Consider the following 18,694-nt stretch of genomic DNA (forward strand, 5'->3'; position numbering starts at 1 on the left):
TGTTTGTATCCAAACCTATGAAAACATTGGAGATTTGAACACATCCTCATAGAAAATACACTATCTATTTAGCATAGACAAAATTGGTTATCTCTTTCGTGTTGTCTTTTCAAGTTATATTTCCAGAAAATCATCCATCAAACAAGTGTTAAAATTTCTGAAAAAGCCAAAAGCAGAACAAACAGGTCAGTTTAGCGCATAGGAACAACTTCGTAGCACATTTGGAGCATTCTTTAGCGCATGCAAGCCAAAACTTAGCACTCTCACCCATCAAAATAGCGCATAATAGTCAAAACTTTGATAAACATTTCATTAGCACTTTTTAGCATCAACCTAGCGCATTGTGGGCAAACCTTAAAGATTTGAGTCCAAACAATAGCACGTATTCAGAACATAATAGTGCTTAATCATTCTGTCAAAAATAAATTTAAGCAGTCTAAGCTAGCACGTAGAAAAGGCAACTTAGTGCATCAAGATCTTTTTGTAGCGCATATAGATCACATCTTAGTGCATCTGGTCTCTATCTTAGCGCATGGTTAAAACTAGGAAAAAATAGAGAGCAAATCAAGCCTTTTGGGAAAATTTTGTCAAACTTCTTGAGTACCCTTTCAGGTTCAGTATCGAACTCCGTTATCAAAAATCAAAGCCAAGCATCAGAGAAATCATTTCTAAATCAAACAAGTCAGTCTTAGAACAACAATTTTTCAAATCCAAAATGAGCTAGGGATAAGACTTTATCCTATCAAAATCAGGCAGTACCATCACATTGATCAAAACGTCCACCATCTAAATAGATTCTATCAAACAAACATACCTAGTTTAAACTTAAGTCATTAAATTGAGTCTCCATATCGGGAGACTCTTATCCATATCATTTGACACACTTTGTCGTGGAGGCGAACGTAACTAAACCTCTACTTGATAAAGTAGGCTTAAATTTTCAAATAAAGTATCCTAATCCAAACAATCGAAGGAAACCATTGATCACTTGTGTATGACCACTCCTCATATTTTGAGAAGAAAAATTCTTCATCACAAAACTAAGTTGAAGAAGTGACAAACTAGTTCTAAGACACTTGCAAAATGGAACAAATTTCTCTACATAAATCGTCAACTCTTCAAATCACATCATGCCTTTCTCTGTCATATGCGATTGTATCTTCAAGGAAAATCAAACGAATTTGACAAAGAACCCTTAAGAAGCAGAGATTACATTCAGAAAGTGGCATTTAGTCAACATCTAAATCGAGGAGGAAGAATCAACCCTGCTTTCTTCCCACAAGTTTGCATCACTTATAGCATAGCTCGACTCGAACCACCAACCCCTGAACAAGTAGAAGAAGAGTTTGTCGCTTTTGTCACAGAAAGCTTCTACTAGATGCCCACTATCACTCACTCTCAATGAAACAAGCAAAGTGAAATGCAACTAGTGTCAAGTATGGGTCATAGATTATAAAACCCTTTTGATTATACTGATCTAGGAGAAACAAAGATCACTGAGGAACTTCTCCAAGAATGTCAAGAAAACCCCTCGTTCCAAAAGCTGAGAAAGAAAAATATATGCTCATGTTAACAAGAAAAGGAGTTAGGCTTCCTGAAGACTTCAATACTAAAATCTTTAGGATAAGGTCACAAAATTATGCTTATCAAGAACAACAGAGAGAAGAGGAAACACGTGACCCTGAAAACATATCTGAACAACAAAACATACCTGAACAACATGACATACCTGAACACAACCATGTCCGAACTAGGGATAATGAAAGGAAACCTTTCCCTCGGCAAACGAATGCACCTATGGTCGCTCTTATGCAACAAATTCAAATACGGCAAAGACAAATGCAAGGCATGCAATAGGGAACCACCATACAATACTGCTTGGATGAAATTTTTCCTTACCCTTTTGATAGGAGATTAAACATGATACCATTTCTCCTGAATTCAGATATACCCAAATACGATAAATACGATGGTAAGAGTGATCCCCATGATCATGTTCAGGAATTTGTACCATAAGCCTTGAATTTTCTCATGATGATACTTATTTGATGAGGCTATTCCCAAGAAGTTTGGGAGGCCAAACAATGGAGTGGTTGTCTAAACTTACACCTCCTATCAGATCCTTTGATAAGTTGGTAAATAAATTTATCACACAATATGCCTATAATATTCAACATGCAGTCACCATGTTGGATGTATGTAATACCAAACAGAAAAACAATGAAACATTCGTGGTGTTTCTTCAACATTGGAGACATATGGTTTCAAGATATCCTCGAGATGTTCTTGAAAAGGAAAAGATGGAGATCTTTATCGACAATCTGAATAGTGAGATGAGTTATCTACTCAAGCTCTAGTGCATACCATCTTTTGCCAAGTTGATCGAAAACAAAATCCAAGTAGAGGAAGCATGCATCAAAAAAGGGACATTGAAGTTCTTTAAAGAAGGAACTAATTCATCCGACACTCACTTTATAAACCAAAACAACAACAACACTTTAGACAAATCCAAGTTCTGGACCGGAAACAAAAACATTGTTAATGAGGGAGGAACTGATGCAAATAATATGAAGTCCAAAAAACTAGTATTGGCTTTATTAGGTAATCCGCATGCTAACAAAAATCCAAAGAGTGTTAACCAAGGCACTAACACTTATCCGCAAAGTACCAATCAGAGACCTTCAAATGCAAACACCAACAATAATACCTAAACCAACAACAATACCCAGGGAAACAACACCAATCGAGGGAATAATACAAATCAAAGAGGTAATACAAATAATTTCCCAAATAGACGCATCTACACACCATTGGGGAAATCCTTAGAATCAACATTTCATGAACTCCTGGCAAACAAGATTATCACATTGCCAACCATAAACAATTTTGAACCCTAGATCAAACCACGTTGGTGGAATAACTCCCATTTCTGTGATTTTCATCGCAACAAAGGACATCACACAAATGATTGCATGAGGCTTAAAAACATTGTTCAAGATATGATTGATAGAGGTGATTTAACGGTTGATGGTCTCAAAACAAATGGTGATCATGACGCCTTTAAAAATCCTCTTCCAAATTACAAAGATGAAGGAGCTTCATCATCAAATGATACATGGGGAGCTCGCATAAATAATCTATACAACAACACTATCAATCATATATCAACAAAGGATAATCAGATAAATGTCATAAAGATCAAAGACAGGCAAGACCATACATCAATAAATGTGACAACCAGAGCTCAAAAATATGTCTTGAAAGGACATACATCAACATCGACCACTGTACCCAAGACTCAATATGATTTAGTTAGTCAACTACGGAGAACTCTTGCTCAAATATCCATACTCGAGTTACTCAAACTCTCGCCAAAACATAAGGACACCTTAGAACAAGTGCTCATTGAAACAAATGTACCTCAAGATTTGGATATTGACAAATTTCAAGCCATTGTGGCTCACATGACAGGGCCTCATAATCTCACCTTTTTTCGAACATGATAATATCTCTTTGAGTCATCCACATAATACTCCCCTTCATATTGAAGTCTTAGTCTACAAACATCAAGTTAAAAGAGTATTAATAGATGGAGGAGTTGGTCTCAATATCTATACCTTAAAACTTATCCATGCATTAGGCTTCTCTGAGCAGTCTATTGGTCCACACAAAAGGATCACCATCAAGGCATATGATGATGAAGAAAGATCATCCAAGGGAACATTGATACTACCTATTCAGATCAGGCCGATACAAAAAGAACATTATGTGCCAAGTCTTAGACGTAGACTTAACATACAATATATTTATTGGGTCATCCTTGGATACATGAAATGCAAGCAGTGTCATCAACTTACCATCAGTGTGTCAAATTCCCATATAATGGGTAGGAGATTTCCATATTAGCTGATAATGACCCCTTTCAACATTGCAATGCTATGGGGCAGCTCAAGACAACTCTGTCCCACACAACAGGGAAGCTTAAACTTTTTCAACATTAGATCATCATCAAGAAAAGCTCAAATCTTTATCCATGGATTTCAAACAACAGATGAAAATCAAAGAGAAAGGCATGGGAGGATACTCTTTCAAACCCATGTGTCTATCCAAATTGCCAGCATCACCAAAATCTCATGGACAACCTTCTACATCAACACATCAAGCAACATAGCCCATCACCAAGTTTGATGGCAAGTTTATTCAATTGGGTACACTAGCACATGAATCAAAAGAGAAAGACATCCTTAGTTGGCTATACAAGGATGAGGGAGAAGACATAGTTGCTACTATGGAGGTAGCCATACCAACACAATAGTATGGAAAATGATTCCTGATAATGCAGCAGATGGGATACAACGGCAAAGGACCTATAGGCAAGTGACAAGAAGGAATTATAGAACCACTGGACCCTCCTTCACAGTTTTCTCGAGACAAAACAGGACTGGGACATGGACACAACATACCCCCAAAGAAGAAACAAAATAAATATCAAAAACATTAGTGGAAAGAAAAGAAGAAATGCAATGAGGACTCATGGCAAGAGGCACTAAACCAAGCAACAGAAACAATAAGGAAAGAGAAAGAACACCAAGAAAAAGAGAAACAACAAGAGGATCTAATCATTCAAAGAGAAGAAGCCTCTTATGAGGAAGTGCACCATGTTTAGGAACCTATTCAAAAAAAGGCAGAATCACCTCCTAAAGAAATCACTACTCCCCAAGGAGAAATAGTGTATGAACAAATGCAAAGGGTACAAGCAGGCTCTAATTCGGAATTAGATAAAACTACAAGACTGGTATCAATTATCAAGGATCTCTTTTCACCCTACAACATACCTATCAACAACATTGAAAGGCTCTGGGAAATTACCTCTGAAACTAATTCTAATGACTATGAATGGGGCAGCTATTCAAATGTTACTAAAGATTTCCCTAAAGGTGCTATTCATACACCCCCTTCTCAGGAAGGACAAGGCACAAAGTCTAGATTACTTGAATTTGGTCCACAACATATCTACGAACCTAAGGAAAACAAGCAGCAACACTACAAGCAAGTATACACAAAAGATGATACCATCGAAGACCTTGACAATATCATTAACTTAACTAATATCGCAGACAAACTTAATGATACCTCTATCATGACACTTACTGAAGCTGAACTTGACCCACCAAATGACTCTTTACCGCTCGTATTTCCTGATTTAATAGACTGGGATGAACCTGAACACCATGACATACCTATTTTCCCAGATGATGAATCCATTGTCCATTACCTATGTACCATCCACTCAGAAGTAGACTCTACCAGCGAACAAAATAACGATATCTGCAATCAGGAGAGTGCCAAGTCTCTCAGTCACAAAAATGAAATAAATAAAGGATCTAATGTTGAAAACCAGTCAATGGCAACACTAGATCACAAACAAGTCAAAATAAAGGATGCATCTGAGGGTGAAAACCTTTTTAAGGAACATAAGGATGGGAGACTTGACACTCTTCCTAAACACTATCAGGAGCAATCACCCATATCACTCAATCAATCAATATTGGTACAAAAGAAGCAACTAAAAACATACACCTAGAAGAATCTTTGACAGAAGAAGAAAAACCAGAGTTTATCAAATTCTTCAAAGAAAAGAAAATCAATTTTGCTTGGTCCTATGATGATATGCCTGAAATAGATCCAAACTTAATCATGCATCATTTATCTATTTCTCCAGAAGCTAAGAAAATCAAATATAAGTTAAGAAAGATGAATCCACATGTAGCATTAATGGTCAAAGCTTAACTAAAGAAGTTATTAGACGTCGGATTCATTCGACCTATTAACTATGTTGAATGGATTTCAAACATTATACCAGTTTCAAAACCAGATGGAAGCATCAGAATATGCACAGATTTTAGAGATGTTAACAAAGCTTGTCTAAAGGATGACTTTCCTTTTCCCAGCATAGACATAATTGTAGACCTCACAGCAGGCCATGCAATGCTATCATTAATGGATGGTTTCTTTGGATATAATCAAATCAACATAGCTCCAAAGGATCAATATAAAACAACATTCACCTATCCTTGGGGAACGTATTGTTGGAATGTCATGCCTTTTGGCATGAATAATGTTGGGGCAACTTATCAAAGAGCAACGATGATAATCTTTCATGATATGATGCATACATTCATGGAGGACTATGTGGATGATTTACTGGCTAAGTCATTGGTGCAAGAGCACAAAGGACTTAGGCTCATAGTCCTTCTTCAATTTTGGCTTTTACTAACCTTAGCCAAGCCAGGTTTCTAATAAGAAATCCAGGAGGGTCCAAACTATGTGTGCAATATTTGGTTTGAGTCAAGTGTAGGCCTAATTGAGTTAGTTTTCTTTCTAGGTGTGCACTTTGTGAGTAGGTGTTAGGGTGAGTAGTTAAAATGGTCTTCTTGATGGTCAAAAGAGGCATAAATTGGTGAGAGAATTAGAGAGGTTTAGAATAGTCTTAGGAATGTTGAAAAAGACATGAATGATGAAATGTGATCAGTTACCTAAGTTGGAAAGGCAAAATGTAGAAAATTGTTAAAGTTGTCATGACAACTTTGGTAATAAAAGAGCTTAGCAGTGGAGTTAGGGTTAAAAAAATGACCTAGGATGCCTCCACACACGGGGAAGACTATTTAAACCCTCTCTTGCATGGATACCAAGGTTGGAAGCATTAATTTTTGTGAATGACAATATGAAACCACTCATTTTCGGACTGTTATCACTATTTTTGTCTTATTTTGCATAAAAAGTGAGCACAAATGGATTAAATCCATTGATCCAACTTTGGATAGTTGTTCTTTGGTGTTTTCCAGTGACATTTGATCCATTTCATGCTGTGTGAATAGTTTCTATTAGCTCTTTTATTGTTTTGTTTTCAAACAACCAGTTTTGGCTTGTAAATAGCAAATTATGTAAAAATGGTTGCCCCATAAAATCCCTTCATGCTATGATCACAACCTATTGGAACATGGAAGGAAACCCTATTTACATTGTAAATATGGAGGGAAGAGTTATGGAAGTGAAGTTTACCATTATTGCCACCTTGTTGTAGGTGAGTCCAGGAGCAACCTGACTAGTGAAAACAGGGTGTAAATTGGATGTATATTGTAGGGGTGATTTCAAAACCTAAACTTTAGCATTTGGAATTGAAGGATAGGTCCATTTAGAGTTCTAGTTGAGAGGGGAATCTTTGAAAACCTCATTTCATAGCCTTACCCCTTTTTTGAATAATCACAACTAGTTGAAGCCTAGAAACTCTAACAAAACTTCATTTTTGGGTTAGGGAACTATATGACAAGTTGGGAGGCTAAAACCAACAAAATATCTTCAGGATGGATGAGTGATTGATGAATAATATAACTTGTTGCAGGGTCTTTTGGATCAATTCACTCAAAACCCTTAAAAACCGGATTTAGGAGGCCTAATTGGGGTTCATCCTTGTAGCCCTATTTCTAAGCAATTTTATGAAATCGGTAAGGGAATTGAAGATTGAAAAACCACAAATGGACCTAGTTGATCTCATTTCAGGGTAAATAGCACCTCCACACCTCTGCAATGTCTCATAATAACATGGTGGGTGAAAAGTGAGAAGTTGACAAGTTGTTGTCAAGGTTGGAAGATGAGTATATGAGAAGGACATTGAATTGGTAGAGTTCCTAGTCAAAACACTTGTTGCAAACACCTTAAGATCAGAAAAGAGAGAGTCCTAGAAGAGATTGAAAAGGACTTGGATGTCTTGAAGTATAGATAGACTTGGTGGGGTTGGTGGAATTGAGCAACACCAACTAGGTGAAGTGATAGAAAGCTAGGTGAACCCTATCAAATTGGTATCAGAGCCTACAAGATTTGGGCTAGGTAAACGTTGATGTCCTTAGAATTGGAAGAGTCTGTTGGAGACAATATCAATATGGTGACCAATGCAGAGTTGGCAAAGAAAGTGGATGATTAGGAGGAAGAGAATAGGCTCCTGAAGGAAAAATCAGCAGAATTGGAAGGTAAGCTTGGTGAAATTGAAACCAAGGTAGAGGAAGTGTTGGTAAAGGTTGAAGGAGTAGGAGGGAAGGGTAAAGAGGTATCAGAAGTAGACAAAGTAGCTGAACCTGATCCTGTTTTGGAACAAGAACTTTTCCTAAAGGCATTGAAAACCTTAAGTGGTAAATCACTAGAAGGATTGCCATTGTTCACTAGTAAGATGGAAGTAGAAGTGGTTCTAGAATGGATAGAGGGCATGAAGAACCATTTTGAATGTGAAGGCATAACTGAAGATCAAAGAGTCAAAGTAGCCATGTCTAGGATGAGGGGAGCCACTCTCAGATGATGGAAATTTATGCAAGATGAGAGGAAGAAAGTGGGTAAAACTCCCATCTCATCTTGGAAAGGGATGTTAGTCAAAATCAAAGAAGCCTATCTCCCTGATGACTATGAAGTGCAGATCCATAGGAAAAGACAAAACCAAAGACAAAAAGACCTTGATGTAGGTGGTTATACGGAGGAGTTTCACAAACTTAGTCTTAGATCTCATGCGGTGGAAGAAGAGAGCCTTAAGGTAGCTAGGTACCTAAATGGACTAAGATAGAGCATCCAAGAAGAAATCAGTCTATTGAGCCCAAAGACAGTTCATCAAAGCTATCAACTTTCCCTTAAAGTGGAAGAAAAACTAAAAAGGAAACATGATTCAAGTAGTAGCATGGGAAGAGGTAAAGGAAAAGAAAATAGAGGCCATAGGGGAGGTTTTGGAGGAAGAAATTTAGAGCAAAGAACATAAGGTGAGTCTAAAATCACTGAGCAGCAAGAAGGTGACATTGGTAAAGGAGGATTCAATAGAGGAAGGGGGTCAAGCAATGGTTTTAGAGGAAGGTCTAGTGGACAAGGTAGAGGTTCCTCATATTTTTCCTCGATGAAATATTACCATTGCAATCAGCTTGGTCATCCAACATATAGATGTCTAGAGAAGGGATCTTCATCACAGAGTGGTGAGAGAAGGGTAAACTACCTTCAAGAAGAGACTTCAAGCAGCAAGACTTCAAAGGTTGCCTTAGAATCAGATGTAGGTGACAACCTAATCATAAGAAGAACTTTGATCAAAGAACCTGTCAGAGAAGAGCCTAGCCAAAGGAGATCACTATTTAGAATCAAATGTAAGATTATGGGCAAAGTTTTTAAGGTGATAATAGACTCAGGGTCAACAGACAACATTGTGTCAAAGGAGTCAGTGAGTAAGCTCAAGTTGCAGAGGATTCCTCACAACAACCCATATAGGGTCACTTGGTTGAACAAATGCCAACATGTCTTGGTAAATGAGCAGGCATGGGTGGATTTCACCATTGGGAGGTATAAGGACAAAGTTCTATGTGATGTCCTACCCGTGGATGCATGTCATCTTCTATTAGGAAGACCATGGCAATTTGATAGACAAGATATTCATGATGGAGCCAAGAATGCATATTCATTCAAGAAAGATGGAGTCACATTCAAGATACAATCTATCCTTGAGGAAGGTGAAAAGAGAGTAGCAAGTCCTAATGTCCTTTTGGTGAGCGAAAAATAGTTCTTGAAGACACTTGAGGAAGGTGAAGGTACAGGGTTTGCATTAGTGATGAAACCTAAAGAGGAAGATAAGAAGGAGAAACAAGATTTGCCAATGGAGGTTCAAGACCTATTGAAACAGTTCAAAGGGATAGTGAGTGATGGACAACCAGCCACCTTACCTCCTAAAAGAGCCATAAGCCATCAAATTGACTTCATACTCGGAGCATCCTTACCTAACAATGCGGCTTACAAAATGACTCCCCAACAAAATGTTGAAATTGCTAAAAAAATTCAAGAGCTTTTAGACCAAGGCCTGATTAGGAAAAGCATTAGCCCTTGTGCTGTACCTACTATCTTAGCCCCAAAGAATGGTGGTACTTGGAGATTGTGCACTACCTCTAGGGCTATAAATAGAATCACCATTAGATATAGGTTTCCAATTCATAGAATAGAGGACCTAATGGATTGTTTAGGGGAATCCAGATACTTTACCAAGATTGACATTAAAAGTGGATACCACCAAATTAGGATTAAGGAGGGTGATGACTAGAAAACAACATTCAAGACAACAGAGGATCTTTATGAATAGCTTGTAATTCCATTTGGCTTATCAAATTCTCCAAGCACCTTCACAAGGCTCATGAATGAGGTGATGAAGGACTTCATAGGTAAATTTGTGGTGGTATATTTAGATGATATTCTCATTTTTAGTAAGGATAAGTCTAATCATGTTAAGCATTTGCAAATTATGCTACAAAGATTGCATGAGGACAAACTAACCGTGAACATAGACAAGTGTGAATTTGTTAAGAAGGAGTTGATTTACCTTGGGTTTGTGTTGTCACATGGAAATCTCAAGATGGATCCTAGCAAGGTTAAAGTCATAGTAAATTGGCCTACTCCTAAGTCAGCAACAGAGGTGAGAAGTTTCCATGGTCTAGCTCAATATTATAGAAAATTCATTAGGAAATTCAATGCTATATGTGCACCAATGTTGGACACAATCAAAGGTGGAATGAAGGAAAAGTTTCAATGGAATGTACAAGCCAATGAAGGTTTTGAAATATTGAAAGAAAGGATAGCCACTCAACCGGTTTTGGTGTTGCCTAGCTTTGAGTCTTCATAGTGGAATGTGATGCAAGAAATGTTGTAGTAGGTGCTGTCCTAAGTCAGCAAGAAAGATTGGTAGCTTTCCATAGTGAGAAGATAAGTGATGCTAAGAGGAAATACTCCTCATATGACTTGGAGTTATATGCATTAGTGCAGGCTTTGAGGAAGTGGAGACACTATCTCCTTCCTAAGGAGTTTATAGTCTACACAGACAATCAAGCTTCAAGCTTCCTAAACTCACAAGACAAGCTTAGTCACAAAAACATGAAGTGGGTAGAATATATGCAAGCCTACACATTTACTATCAAGCACAAAAAATGTCAACTAAATAGGGTTGCTGATGCATTGAGCCAAAGACTCTTGACAGTCCAAGAAATTTAGTTAAGAAGCATATGTGTTGACAATTTTAGAGACCTGTACCCAGATGATGAAGACCTCTCAAATGCCTACAAGGTGTGCAAAGTGTATCAAAATAATTTTCATAGTGAGTATTTTGATTTTACCTTGCAAGATGGGTTATTGTTTAGAGGAGGGCAACTTTGTGTGCCTAGAGGGTCAATAAGAGAAAATCTCATACAAGAGAAGCATAATGGCAGTCTTAGTGGTCATTTTGGAGTCAACAAAACTCAAGAGTTAGTCCAAAGATATTACTATTGGCCTAGGATGAATCAGGATGTTAGGAAGTATGCGGAAACTTGTATTGTTTGTCAAAAGGCCAAGGGCACTTCTTCAAATGTCAGTTTATACCAACCTATTCCCATACCAAATAGACCCGTGGGAGTGCATTAGTATAGACTTTGTAGTGGGTTTTCCAAGGACAAAGCAGGGATTTGATAGCATTTATGTCATAGTGGACAAGTTTAGTAAGATGGCCCACTTTGTACCTTGCAAGACCACTCATGATGCATGTCATATATCTCATTTGTTATTCAAGGAAGTGATAAGGATACATGGCTTACCCATGAGAATTGTTTCAGACAGGGACTCAAAGTTCATGAGTCATTTTTGGAAGACACTTTGGCAAAAATTTGGTACTAACCTATCCTTTGGATCAGCCTACCATCCACAAACAAATGGGAAGACTGAAGTGGTTAATAGGAGCCTAGGAAACCTATTGAGGTGCCTTACCAAGGAGTATGGTCAGACATGGGATCAAGTGTTATCACAAGTTGAATATGCTTACAATGATAGTATAAATAGAACCATAGGTAAGAGTCCTTTTGTGGTGGTCTATGGTCTTCACCCAAGGGGTATTCTAGAGCTAAGGGACTTAGGAAATGCAACAACAAGGAGTGGATATATTGAAGGTTTTGCTCAGTCAATGAAAGAGGTACATGAATCAATCAAACAAACATTGATGCAAAGCACAAGTAAGATCAAGCAAAAGGTTGATGAGAGAAGGAAGAACCTACAACTCCAAGTAGGTGATCTTGTCATGGTGCACCTTAACAAGGCAAGACTACAGTAAGGAGTGCCTAATAAATTGCAGATGAGAAGATTGGGTCCATGTGCCATTCTAGCCAATTATGGAGAAAATGAGTACAAGGTGGAACTACCCAAGGATATAGCATTGTCTCTAGTCTTCAATGTGGTAGACTTAGTTGCTTACAAAGGATCAAATCCAGGTGCAGATTAAAATTACTCAGAGGTATCAAATGATGCAAATAACCTTGAAATGCCAACAAGACCAAGTCCAAAGGCTGAGAAGGTAATGAGTTAAAGAATTGCTAAAAGGAAAAGACAAATAATTTATTGGGAGCACTAATTAAGTGGCAAGGTATGGATGATGCTGAGGCTACATGGGTGTTTGAGATAGAGTTCAAGAAGTTAGGCATTGATCAGAATCTGATCCCAAAAGAGGTGACTTAATTTTCTTTTGTTTGGGAGAATGGTGAAGGAGCACCTAGGACTTTAAGCTCATAGTCCTTTTTCAATTTTGGCTTGTACTGACCTTAGCCAAGTCAGGTTTCTAATAAGGACTCTAGGAGGGTCCAAAGTGTGTGTGCAATATTTGGTTTGAGTCAAGTGTAGGCCTAGTTGAGTTAGTTTTCTTTCTAGGTGTGCACTTTGTGAGTAGGTGTTAGGGTGAGTAGTTAAAATGGCCTTCTTGATGGTCAAAAGAGGCATAAATTGGTGAGAGAATTAGAGAGGTTTAGGATATTCTTAGGAATGTTGAAAAAGACATAAATGATGAAGTGTGATTAGTTGCCTAAGTTGGAAAGGCAAAATGTGGAAAATTGTAAAAGTTGTCATGACAACTTTGGTCCTAAAAGAGATTAGTGGTGGAGTTAGGGTTAAAACATTGACCTAGGATTCCTCCACATATGGGGAAGACTATTTAAACCCTCTCTTTCACCGATACCAAGGTTGGAAGCATTGATTTTTGTGAATGACAATCTGAAACCACTCATTTTCATATTGTTATCACTATTTTTGTCTTATTTTGCATAAAAAGTGAACACAAATGGATTAAATCCATTGATCCAACTTTGGATAGTTGTTATTTGGTGTGTTCCAATTCCATTTGATCCATTTCATGCTTTGTAAATATTTTCTATTACTTCTTTTACTATTTTGTTTTCAAGCAGCTAGTTTTGGCTTGTAAGTAGCAAATTATGTAAAAATGGTTGCCCCATAAAATCCCTCTATGATACCATCATGGCCTATTGGGAAATGGAATGGAACCCTATGTACATTGTAAATATGTAGGGAGGAGTTTTGTAAGTGAATTTTACCATTGTTTCCACCTTTTTCTAGGCGAGTCCAGGAGCAATCCGACTAGTGAAAACAGGGTGTAAATTGAATGTATATTGCAGGGGTGACTTCAAAACCTAAATTTTGGCATTTGGAATTCAGGGATAGGTCCATTTAGAGTTCCATTTGAGAGGGGAAGCTTTGAAAACCTCATTTCATGGCCTTACCCCTTTGTTGAACAGTCACAGTCGGTTGAAGCCTAGAAACCCTAACAAAACCTCATTTTTGGGTTAGGGCATTGTACGACAAGTTGGGAGGCTAAAACCAACAAAATATCTTGATAATGGATGAGTGATTGATGAATAATATAACTTTTTGCAGGGTCTTTTGGACTGATTCACTCAAAACCCTTAAAAACCGGATTTAGGAGGCCTAATTGGGGCTCATCCTTGTAGCCCTATTTCTAAGCAATTTTATGAAATTGGTAAGGGAATTGAAGATTGCAAAACCACAAATGGACCTAGTTGATCTCATTTTAGGGTAAATACCACGTCCACACCTCTACAATGTCTCATAACAACATGGGGGGTGAAAAGTGAGAATTTGACAAGTTGTTGTCAAGGTTGCAAGATGAGTATATGAGAAGCACATTGAATTGGTAGAGTTCCTAGTCAAAACACTTGTTGCAAACACCTTAAAGTTGGAAAAGAGGGAGTCATAGAAGAGATTGAAAAGGACTTGGAGGTCATGAAGTATATCTAGACCTGGTGGGGTTGGTGGAATTAAGCAACACCAACTAGGTGAAGTGTGAGCAAGCTAGGTGAACCCTATCAAATTGGTATCAGAGCCTACAAGATTTGGGATAGGTAAAAGTTGATGTCCTTAGAATTGGAAGAGTCTATTGGAGATAATATAAATATGGTGACCAATACAAAGTTGGCAAAGAAAGTGGATGATCAGGAGGAAGAGAATAGGCTCCTGAAGGAAAAATTGGCAGAATTGGAAGGTAAGCTTGGTTAAATTGAAACTAAGGAAAATGAAGTGTTGGTAAAGGTTGAAGGAGTAGGAGGGAAGGGTAAAGAGGTATCAAAAGTAGACAAAGTACCTGAACCTAATCCTGTTTTGGAACAAGAACCTTTCCTAAAGGCATTGAAAACCTTAAGTGGTAAATCACTAGAAGGATTGCCATTGTTCATTGGTAAGATGGAAGTAGAAGTGGTTCTAGAATGGATAGAGTGCATGGAGAACCATTTTGAATGTGAAGGCATAACTGAATCTCAAAAATTCAAAGTGGACAAGTCTAGGATGAGGGGAGCTGCTCTCACATGGTGGAAATTTGTGCAGGATGAGAGGAAGATAGTGGGTAAAACTCCCATCTCTTCTTGGAAAGGGATGTTAGTCAAAATCAAAGAAGCCTATCTCCCTGATGACTATGAAGTGCATATCCATAGGAAAAGACAAAACCTAAGACAAAAAGACCTTGATGTAGGTGGTTATATGGAGGATTTTTACAAACTTAGTCTTAGATTTCATAGACTCAAGCAATGGACCCTATACTTTGACGGTTCCTATAATCAACATGGCTTAGGTGTCGACATCTTGTTCATCACCCCTAAAGGACACACCATTCCAAGATCATATAGACTCATGTTTCCATGCACCAATAACATCGTTGAGTATGAAGCCTTGGTCACAGGAATCAAAATGGCTGTGGAATGCAGAATTACAAAACTGAAAGTTTATGGAGATTCCCAACTAGTTATAAATCATATCAACAATGAATATCAGACAAAAGATGACAAGTTGTTGCCATACAAAAGAATTGTAGATGATTTCAAATAGTACTTTGTACATATCACCTTCGAGCAAATACTAAGGTTGGACAATAGAGTGGTCGATGCAATGGATACTATCACTTCACTACTACAAATTTCAGAGCAACAGAGTTGTTATGAGTTCTTGGTAGAGCAACTGTTTTCCCTAGCCTATGACAATTCTGCATCCCACCTCATCTATGCCTTAACCAGCTTAGACTCTCCTTTATACGGGACAATTTATCAATATCTTAAAACCAATACCCTACCCATTGACTTATCTTGTAATCAAAAACACAATTTTATCCAGCAAGCCACTCGTTATACTTTAACCGTTGATACCCTTTACCGTCGAGGTCTAGATGGTACTCTTCTTCATTTCCTTGATCATAATGAATCTGACTCTTCTTTAAATGAGCTTCATGAGGGTATATGTGGCATGCATTCAAGTGGTCCTACTCTCGCTAAAAAACTTCTAAGAATGGGATACTACTTGCTGACAATGGAGAAAGACTCTTATCAATTTGTAAAGAAATGTCCTAAGTGCCAAATCCATGGCAGTCTTATCCATGCACCAGCATAGGAGTTGCGACCATTTACAACATCATGGACTTTTTGTTAGTGGGGACTTGATTTAGTAGGGAAAATACATCCTTCCTCTTCAAATAGACACAAGTTCATTATCACTGCAACATAGTATTTCACAAAATGGATTGAAGCGGTCCCATTGACCATAGTAACTGGAAAGAAAATTGCCTCTTTTACTCTCAATTATCTAATTTGCAGATATGGCATTCCCATTTCTATTATCACAAACAACAGGCATCCCTTCAAAAATTAGGATGTGCAAGAACTATGTGAATGATTCAAAATCTAGCATCATTTCTCTACACCTTACTACCCATAGGGGAATAGTCAAGCAGAGGCATCAAATAAAACAATATTAAAAATCCTGAAGAAGACAATAAATGATGTAGGTATGGATTGGCATGTGCAACTCAATCTGACACTTTGGGTATATGAGACTAGCATCAGGACACCTACAAGAGCTACACCATATTCATTGGTGTATGGATCAGAAGCAATTTTACCTCTTGAGGTAGAAATTCCATCACTTAGAGTATCTTTAAAAGGCCTCATACTAGATGAAGAGTATCAGGTAAACAGATTACAAGAAATAGAACTTCTAGATGAAAAACAACAACATGCCTATTATCATCTCAAAGCATACCAACAACGTATGTGCAGAAGTTACAACCACAAAGTCATCCCTAGGATTTTTAAAGTCGGTGATCTTGTACTCAAAGAAAATCCCAGAAATCAATAGGATCGAGAAAAGAAGGGGAAGTTTGAACCTAACTGGTTAGGTCCCTATGTTATCATATCAGCCTATGGATCAGGCACATATCAAATAACAACTTCAGAGGGTGGTGTGCTTGATGAACCAACCAACAACATCCATTTGAAGAAATTCTATACTTGAGTGGTCTAATGCACGAGAAAAGTGAAAAATACAAAAAAAATTGAAAAATCAAAAAAATACAAAAAAATCAAAAAAATAACAAAAAGGTGCAATAAAAACAAGTGGTGAAAACCTAGCAATAGGAACTATTTGTGAGGGAACAACTCCTCTATCTATCATTAATCATATCTTTTTGCATCCAAAGTCAAAGATAATGGCCATAACCTAACACTTTATACACAACATTATCTTAGACACACTTAGCGTAGTCACTGTCCTTTCTTATCTAAAGATCAGTTCATTATATCCCACCATGGCTTGGTAATCACTGTAAATATCCACATAAATCAGTATCTATAGCTAGGGGCAGCATTCCTCTAACTTCAAACATTCCAACAACAAGAAAACAAGAATCACAGTATCCTAAGGAAACCCTGTCAACAACAACTCAGCAACCAAGAAAACAAAACCCTGATCCAATTAACAACTTCAACACACACATGATGGATGATTTTCTGAATTATAATGTGTTTACATCTCGCATGAAGTTTTGACTATTTTGCACTTAAAATTGTTGAAATATTAGATCTCCTGAATTTCTCAACAATGCATTGAACTAGAGAAAATCGTGAAGAGTCTAATACTTTTTTCGTTTTCTGTCTATGAGGCAATCACTTGTACTATGCAAATTTTGTCTTGAGATGTGATTGGAAACATATCACTGAAGACATCATTCCACTTTGTGCATACAAAGGGTTAAATCTTGTTTGTTTATATGCAAGCAACACTTAGGTCATCTTGGCTTAATTATACCTCGACGCTTGTGCTATCTTGCAATATCAAAATCCATTTACGTTTTACTCAAGTCATTATGGTTCAATTATACCATTATGCTTGTATAAACTCCCAACATATCAAAATCTCAATGATGATAAACAAAAACAAAGAAAAACCATGTGACTACACAAGAATGACAACGAGAAAAAGAGGGTGATCAATTAGCTACATATCATTTTACACTTGCAATTAGGTTGCATATCATTTCAATCTTGCATTTAGATGCACATCATTATCATCATAATCTTGCATTAGTTTTCATTTCATTTTAATCTTGCATTATCATCATATCATTATCATATATCTCATTTTTAAGAAACATCTCACATCATATCATTATCATACATTTTCAAGATACAACTCACAAATCAAATCAATACAACCTATCATTATATCATCACATATTCATCATAAATCATATCAATGAATATAAAATTGAGAGCATTTATCTAAGCATAATCATCATAGAAACATCATATCAATACATAAATCATCATCCATAAAAACATCACATGTGGATCAAAAAATCGGTGTCGTATATATCTCAAAAATGGTCAAAATATATAAGGGATGTCATGTCTATCAAAATGCAACACAATGATCAAAATACAACAGAGACAAATCTCTCACGTATGACTATCTCCTAAGGCTGACAGTCTCACAGCAGATGTCCTAGCTCCTGGATCTTCAGGTGGATCACATCGAGAAGGCCCTATAACACCTCTTCTCTTTGTCCCTGTCTAACTCCGAGCTGATCGACTGGCTGCATAGCTAGGAGCTCTATGATCTCTAGGGACTAGCTCCTCATATAAATACCTATAGTACTCGGCCTCCTTGGCCATGTACCATATCTCCCTCAATGTGTCTCTCATAGGGGCACTGACCGTCACTCTCTACAATCTCTCTGCAAGCTCCTCTACTCGAACTAGGCGTTCTATCACCGTATCCCACTCTACGATAATCTGTGCAATCTAACACTGCTAAGATAATACCTGCGCCTGCAACTCCTACACTGTAACATGTAATGCTCAGATATGTGAATCCTGTCGATGCATAGGTACCCTGACCTGCACTGGTACCTGGGTGGTGACACCACTTGTCCCTGTCCTAGGCATTGGTTGAGGTAACACATCTGATCTCCTCCACTAAGACGGCCACCTGAACTCCTCTACCTCACCCACAGCCACCAACACCTCATCCACTCTACCAATCCCGC

The sequence above is a fragment of the Cryptomeria japonica genome, chromosome 6, assembly GCF_030272615.1.
Source record: "Cryptomeria japonica chromosome 6, Sugi_1.0, whole genome shotgun sequence".
Lineage (NCBI taxonomy): Eukaryota > Viridiplantae > Streptophyta > Pinopsida > Cupressales > Cupressaceae > Cryptomeria > Cryptomeria japonica.